An 8,232-nucleotide genomic window follows, 5' to 3' on the forward strand; every position below is an offset into this window, starting at 1 on the left:
TAGCAACTGGCAAATTACAAGGACCAGAATTGTCTGGTCTCTGGGATTTTGCTACGACACTAACTGGATGCAACCCAGTCACAGTGCCATTCTCCCCAGCAGACACAAACTTAGGACCATTCCCTTCCTGGGCTTTAGCTGTGTTCACAACCAACTTTGAGACAACTGCACTATTCTCAACCCTCACAGGCTGAAAGGCACCGTCTGTCTTCTCCACAGACACAGGAAAGCTGGAGACACCTTCTGCTTCGCCAGACACACAGCTTGGGATCTCATTTCCCTTGTCCCAGCACACAGGGCTGTTCACAGACAACTGCTTGCAGGGCTGGCTTTAGGAAGTGCGGGGCCCAATTCGAACATTTTCAGCGGGGCCCTGGCAGGGATGACTAAAAAAAAAAATACGTGTAAAAAAAAGCCTGTCATTTCTTCCATATATTATTTACTTTCCATAACTATATAAATAATACAATTATATATTATGTACATTGCATCATATATGCTGTTGATTGGTTACTAATGACCACCATTTCACATGTGTGGGTCCCTGCCACTCTCTGTGGGTGTGCACATGTGTGGGTCCCAGCTGCTCCCTGCCCCCCTCATTGAATCAGGTGTGCAGGGTTACTGCCCTGGGAACTGCAGGGCAGCAGTGGACATGGGGCTGGCTGGAGGCAGGGCAGGGGCTGACTGGAGGTAGGGTCTGACTGCAGGCAGAGCAAGGGGTGCAGGGCTGGCTGGAGACGAGGGTGTGGGACGGGCTGGCCTCAGGCAAGGCCGCAGGAGGATGCAGCAGGGGTTGAGAGGGCTGGAGACAGAGGAGTGCGGGACTGGCTGGCTTCAGGCAGGGGAGTGCAGCGGGGTTGGCTGGAGACAGGGCAGAGGGTGCGGGGCTGGGTGTGGGCAGGGCGGGCAGGGCAGGGTGTGCAGGGCTGGTGTGGGCAGGAATGTGTGGGGGGCTGGCTGGCTTTGGGCAGGGCCACAGGGGTGTGTGGCAGGGGTTGGCTGGAGACAGGGCAGGGGGTTTGGCAGGGGCTGGCTGTGGGCACGGGGTGCAGAGCAGGCTGCAGACGGGGGCGGGGCTGGTGCAGGCAGAGCAGGGGGTGCAGCAGAGGCAGCTGGTGCCGCGGCCTTTTAAATAGCCCCCAAGCCTCCCGCTATCCCAGGGCTCTGGGGGCTATTTAAAGGGCCCGGGGCTCCCTTGCTTCTACTCCGCCCCAGACCTTTTAAATAGCCATGGGAGCCTTGGGGAATGCATGGGGGCGGCGGGGCTCTGGCAGCTATTTAAAGGACGGGGTGGCAGAGGCAGCTGGAGCCCTGGCTCTTTAAATAGCCCGCAGAGCCCCCCGCTATCCCAGGGCTCTGGGGGCTATTTAAAGGGCCCGGAGCTCCAGCCAGGAGAGCAGGGCCACGGGGCTTGCCACGCTCTGGCGTAGCTCCAGCCGGGGCTGCGGGGCAGCCGCGCTCCCGCTGGCACTTTGGTCAGAGGGAGTGGGGCCATGGAAGACCCCGGAGCAGACCTCAGCTGGGGTAAGTAAAAAAATTTAAAAAGGCTCCTAAGGCACGGGGCCCTCTTAGGCGCAGGGCCTGATTCCTGGAAATTGACTGAATCGGCCTCAAGCCGGCCCTGACTGCTTGGAGACCGAGGTAGCTTCCTCCATAGGCAAGTCAATACCCCTGACAGACACAGGCACATTTCCTTTACTGTCACATTTCTCCACACAGGAAACAGGTAAGGGATAGGGACACTCATCTTCCACTATCCTTGTCTTCCCAAACTGCTGACTAGACAAAACCATCAGCTCACAAGGCTGCCTAGGCTCCTCCAAACTTTCCCTACCAGGCACATTGCCACTCCCAACAGATAAGCTGCTGCTTTTTTCACTAGCTACTTTCAGCAAATCACAGTTACTCATTCCAGGTTCACTTTTACAAGCTGTAGTAGCCACCAATCCATTACCCATTTCAAATCTACCCTTTCCTTCCTCAGTTAGGGCTTCCACCTGACCATCTACTTTAATCTGCTCCTGAGAAACATTTTCCTCCCCAATGAGATCTTTCTGCTCTTGATCTAACTCCAGATTCACTTCTGAGACATCAGACAGACATTCAGACACTCCACTCACAGACACGCTGCTTTCTTGCACAGACAAACAGCTGTTACCCACCAGGTTAGAATCCCCCTCTCCCCGGCCATAGCAAAACTGGTTACACACAGAAAACTGCCCAGAGTAATACCACATGTCAACATAGTTATAAACTGGACTTCCAGGATGATACAGTTTCTGCTGTTCTTCCCTTGCTTCTTTGACTTGGAGCTGGAGTCTGGCAGTTTCTTGTTGCATCTTCTGAGTCTCCTGTTCAGTAGCCAGCAGCTCCAGACGCCCCTTACGAGCTCTTTCTTCTCTCTTAGCAGTTTCTTTCTTTCTCTCAGTAGCCTCTTTCTCCAGCTGGGCCAAGGCTGCTCCTCTTCCATTCGAATTTCTGCCAGTTTTTGCTCATGTTCAAACCACAGGCTGTCCATCAGAGCTTGCAGTTTCATTGCTTTTGCTGTTGGTTTCTGGCTCATGGTCACTGATCTTTAACCAACCAAACTCTCAATCCCAAATTTCAGATTTGGATAGCGTGGGGTTCTGAGCCAAAGCTTAATTGAGCTGGTTCTGTGGATCCTAGCACGACTACACCACTGTGACAGTGTAGTTCTGGCAGGACCCAACTGAGAGTGCCAATTCAGGACCAACTGCTCAAACAGGGCAGTCACAGCCCAAGGCTGGGGTTTTTCCACCTCTAAGGCAAACCAAACCAGCCAGACAGAGAGGACTTCGGTTTTACCCCACTGGTTAACCACAAGTAACACAAGCAATTTCCTTAGACACTCCAGTCTCCCAGTATCACCACCAGTCCCACTTGTCCTGGGGATAAATGGTTATGAAAACCAACACCCTCATAAAAGAAAAAGGTTCTCTCGATCCCAAAGAACCAAGCCTCAGACCCAGGTCAATATACACATCAGATCTTACCCACAAAGCACGCTGTTGCCAATCCCTTAGAATCTAAAATCTAAAGGTTTATTCATAAAAGGAAAACAATAGAGATGAGAGCTAGGATTGGTTAAATGGACTCAATTCCATACAGTAATGGCAAAGTTCTTAGTTCAGGCTTGTAGCAGTGATGGAGTAAACTGCAGGTTCAAATCAAGTCTCTGGAGAACATCCCCAGCTGGGATGAGTCATTCGGTCCTTTGTGCAGAGCTTCAGTTTGTAGCAAAGTCCCTCCAGAGGTAAGAAATAGGACTGAAGACAAGATGGAGATGAGGCATCAGCCTTTTATAGGCTCTTCCAGGTGTAAGAACCTCTTTGTTTTTACTGTGGAAAATTACAGCAAAATGGAGTCTGCAGTCACATGGGCCAGTCCCTGCACACCCTGCTGAGTTACAAGGCGTATCTGCCTCCTCTCAATAGATCAGTTGTGTAGCTGATGGTCCTTAATGGGCCATCAAGCAAGCTAGGCAGAGCTAACACCAACTTGTGCGTCTCCCAGAAGCACAGCTGTGACGTTGCGGTTCTGGCGGGACCCAACTGAGAGTGCCAATTCAGGACCAATTGCTCAAACAGGGCAGTCACAGCCCAAGGCTAGGGTTTTTCCACCTCTAAGGCAAACCAAACCAGCCAGACAAAAAGGACTTCGGTTTTACCCCACTGGCTAACCACAAGTCACACAAGCAATTTCCTTAGACACACCAGTCTCCCAGTATCACCACCAGTGCCACCCATCCTGGGATGAATGGTTATGAAAACCAACACCCCAGTAAAAGAAAAAGGTTCTCTCGATCCCAAAGGACCAAGCCCCAGACCCAGGTCAATATACACATTAGATCTTACCCACAAATCACGCTGTTGCCAATCCTTTAGAATCTAAAATCTAAAGGTTTATTCATAAAGGGAAAAAGATAGAGATGAGAGCTAGAATTGGTTAAATGGAATCAATTCCATACAGTAATGGCAAAGTTCTTAGTTCAGGCTTGTAGCAGTGATGGAGTAAACTGCAGGTTCAGATCAAGTCTCTGGAGAACATCCCCCGCTGGGATGGGTCATTCAGTCCTTTGTGCAGAGCTTCAGTTTGTAGCAAAGTCCCTCCAGAGGTAAGAAGCAGGACTGAAGACCAAATGGAGATGAGGCCTCTGCCTTATATAGGCTTTTCCAAGTGTAAGAACACTCCTTTGTTCCTGCTGTGGAAAGTTACAGCAAAATGGAGTTTGCAGTCACATGGGCCAGTTTCTGCACACCCTGCTGAGTCACAGGGCGTAACTGCCTTCTCTCGATGGGACTATTGTGTAGGTGATGGTCCTTAATGGGCCATCAAGCAGGCTAAACAGAGCTGACACCAACTTGTCTGGGATCTTTCCCAGTAACACAACACAAGTTTGCAATACAGACAGCATACAGCCAATATTCATAACTACAAGTACCAAAATGCTACAGACATACAGACAGCATAATCATAACCAGTAATCCATAACCTGGTCTTAGACACCTTATATGACCCCCTTTACATAGGATTTGGTGCCACTGCAGGACCTTGGTTGCAACCCATGTTCTATATGGTCCCAGTTTACATCAATAACGTCACACCCCCAACGCAAAATTGATGCAGGAAGGGATGACACAGACATCACTGACTGCATCCCAAGAGCTCCCCATCCCTGGGTCTGTCTCACTACAGCTAGTGTTGGGTTAGAAGCCATAACAGTGTATAACAGAAATGATTTATCAAAGTCATGTTCAATAACATAATTGAATCTCTTTACAAACTTAAGGCTAAACTTGGTTAGAACAATACTGGATTGGATCTGCTCTTGCAGCAGGATTCCTGTATGTCTCATATGATTTTTCCAAGAGCTAAAGAAACTAGCTATTTTATTTTTACAAGCTCTGGCAAATGTTTGGAACCAAATGAACGTTAAACCAATGTGGATATTAATGTTGGTCATAGTCCAGGAATTCTGGCATTTAGCCATGAAAGTTATATGGTAGTGTGCCTCAGTTTCCCCTTTACTTGTGTACATCAGGTCTGGAATGTCTTTTCCCCTGTGAAAAGTTTCAATACTGTTTACAGGCACTAGCAGTGAAACATCAGTATAACAAGGCCTTTTAACATAAAGTGTGTTCTCAAGTACTGCTTTCAACACGTTCAAGGGACTTTCCAAAGGATTGGGCACATTGTACATTCTTACAATTGTCGGTAATAGCAACACATTAGTTACAAAAATCACCATTAGCAATAACAACAAATTCATTGCCGGTGTCCATTTACAATTATGTTGGTTATGCCACACCTTTGGCTCAATACCATTGGAGTTTGGGCATTTTAGGGTTAACTTTTGGCTTCCCTTTGCAAAATTCAGTTTTCTCTTTCCTCCTTGTCCTGCAGGATCCAACCCTGATCTCTCTTGCTTAACCAAATTCACTGGCTGATGTGGGGGGCTCTCTGTGCTAACAGCTATTAGCAAGTTCTTCTCCCTGCCAGCCAGGTAATTTGCATTAACACAAACACCAGCTTTTAACTTCTTAGCTGCCAACAATTCCAAGGCTGGACTCTGTCTTACAGAGATACCACACAAATCCAAAGGGTCTAAGAGTGAGAGTTTGTTTGCTCTCCCCTGCATCCTTAAGCCTTTATCCATAAAACCATTCTGCTTTGAAACACCAGTAACCGAATCTGTTCTCAGATCCTGAAGCACAGACTGCTCACTCACAGAATCAGCATGGAGACAGTCCTGTTCCAACACCATTGTCTTCCCAACCAGCTGGTCAAACCCAGGCACGCGGTTATATGGCTGCGCAGCTTCCTTAACAGCTTCTGCTCCATCTGAGATCTTCTCAAAGCTGCCCCCACTGGATCTTTCAAAAGGAAAGTCAGTGGATCCATTCACAACAGAAAATTTCTGGCTATTAGGAACTGAAACTTCATTGATTAAATTACTTTTACACCCTTCTGTTGCAGCAAACTGCTTGCACAGGTTACCATGAGGATTTCTTTCCTTAGCAGCTTCTCTAAGCAACAATTCACCCCTTACAGACATTCTGCTCTTACCTTCTTCACCCAGGGCTTGCTCTAAAGGAACACTTCTCTGAGCCCCCACAGATTCTTTCTGGGTCTCACTTACATCCAGAATTACCTCTGGTTCATCAGGCAGATTCCTACACCATCCCCTTTCAGGCAAACCTATAGACTCACTAGATAAAAGGTTAGAGGTACTCTCCTTCCCTCTGCAACTTTCCTTATAGTCACTGGCAACTTGCAAGTTGTCAGGCTCAACACACGCAAGTTTAGGAATCATTTCCTCCTTGTTACCAGTTGTTAAACTGTCAGTAGGTAACACAATTAAATCACCTTTTTGCTCTCCTTGTGCCCTGGCTAGGGTATCACCCTGATCAGACAGAGCTGCTACACCCTTTTCCAACCACACATTAGCAACTGGCAAATTACAAGCACCAGAATTGTCTGGTCTCTGGGATTTTGCTAAGACACTACCTGGATGCAACCTAGTTACAGTGCCATTTTCCTCAGCAAGCACAAATTTAGGACCATTCCCTTCCTGGGCTTTAGCTGTATTTACAACCAACTCTGAGACAACTGAATTACCCTCAACCATCACAGGCTGAAAGGCACCTTCTGTCTGCTGCACAGACACAGAAGAGCCGGAGACACATTCTCCTTCACCAGACACACAGTTTGGGATCTCACTTCCCTTGTCCCAGCACACAGGGCTGTTCACAGACAACTGCTTGGAGACCGGGGTAGCTTCCTCCATAGGCAAGTCAATATCCCCGACAGACACAGGCACATTCCCTTCTCTGTCACATTTCTCCACACAGGAAACAGGTAAGGGATAGGGACACTCATCTTCCACTATCCTTGTCTTCCCACAGTGCTGACTAGACAAAACCATCAGCTCACAAGGCTGCCTAGGCTTCTCCAAACTTTCCCTACCACTCACATTGCCACTCCTCACAGCTAAGCTGCTGCTTTTTTCACTACACTGAGCTACTTTCAGCAAATTACAGTTACCCATTTCAGGTTCACTTTTACAAGCTGTACTAGCCACCAATCCATCACCAATCACAAATTTACCCTTTCCTCCCTCAGTTAGGGCTTCCGCCTGACCATCTACTTTAATCTGCTCCTGAGAAACATTTTCCTCCCCAATGAGATCTTTTTGCTCTTGATCTAACTCCAGATTCACTTCTGAGACATCAGACAGACATTCAGAAACTCCATTCACAGATAAACTGCTTTTTTGCACAGACAAACCTTTGGAGCAACCCTCCTCAGGCCAACCATTGCCCACAATAGGCACAGGTGTAAGATCATTCCTGTCCTGTGACTGGCTACCTGAACTGAACAAAGCTTTGACATTTTCCCCAATCAAAAGATCTTTAGGCAATAACTTCCTTACCCCAGCTATAACTTCATGCTTAGCCCCATTCCATTCGAGGTGAATTCTGGCTAAAGGCACACGGACAGTAAACTCATAAAGGATCACAACATTCACACTCTGATTTGGTAAATAATCTTCCTCTTTGACCAGATCTGCTTTAACAAGAGTGATGTTAGATGCCATCATTAGCCCTAAACAGCTTTTACCATTGACTTTTACACACTCTATGAATTCTTCATTACCCTTCTCATACATAGCATTGGCACAATTTATGGACCCACCTTCTACTGAACCCACAGTAACAGCATTGACATAAAAGGTGGCAGTGTTGGGGTACATTTGGTTACACCCAGACAACTGCTCAGAGTTATACAACATACCAACACTGTTATAAACTGGACTTTCAAGAGGATACAGTTTCTGCTGTTCTTCCCTTGCTTTTTTGACTTGGAGCTGAAGTCTGGCAGTTTCTTGTTGCATCTTCTGTTGCCTCTGTCGAGCTTTCTCCTGAGCAGCCAGCAGTTCCAGACGCCCCTTACGAGCTCTTTCTTCTCTCTCATCAGCTTCTTTCTTTCGTTTAGCAGCTTCTCTCTCTCGTTCAGCAGCCTCTTCCTCCAGCTGGGCCACAGCTAGCTTCTCTCTCATTCGAATTTCTGCCAGTTTTTGCTCATATTCAAACTGCAGTCTGTCCATCAGGGCTTGCAGTTTCATTGCTTTTGCTGATGCTTTCTGGCTCATGGTCACTGATCTTTAACCAACCAAATTCTCAATTCCAAAATTCAAATTTGGATAGC

At 47.6% G+C, this 8,232-nt stretch overlaps 1 long non-coding RNA gene across 1 annotated transcript; it reads right to left on the reverse strand.

The window, feature by feature from the left end:
• Nucleotides 1-251: 251 nt before the first annotated feature.
• LOC127046570 (uncharacterized) lies at nucleotides 252-7,397 on the reverse strand. Its single transcript, XR_007773130.1, has 3 exons — nucleotides 7,039-7,397; nucleotides 1,641-1,885; nucleotides 252-325 (listed from the first exon to the last, which is right to left on the reverse strand). It is a non-coding gene; the product is annotated as an uncharacterized LOC127046570 (long non-coding RNA).
• Between the last annotated feature and the right edge of the window lie 835 nt (nucleotides 7,398-8,232).

The sequence above is a fragment of the Gopherus flavomarginatus genome, chromosome 3 (genome assembly GCF_025201925.1).
Source record: "Gopherus flavomarginatus isolate rGopFla2 chromosome 3, rGopFla2.mat.asm, whole genome shotgun sequence".
Lineage (NCBI taxonomy): Eukaryota > Metazoa > Chordata > Testudines > Testudinidae > Gopherus > Gopherus flavomarginatus.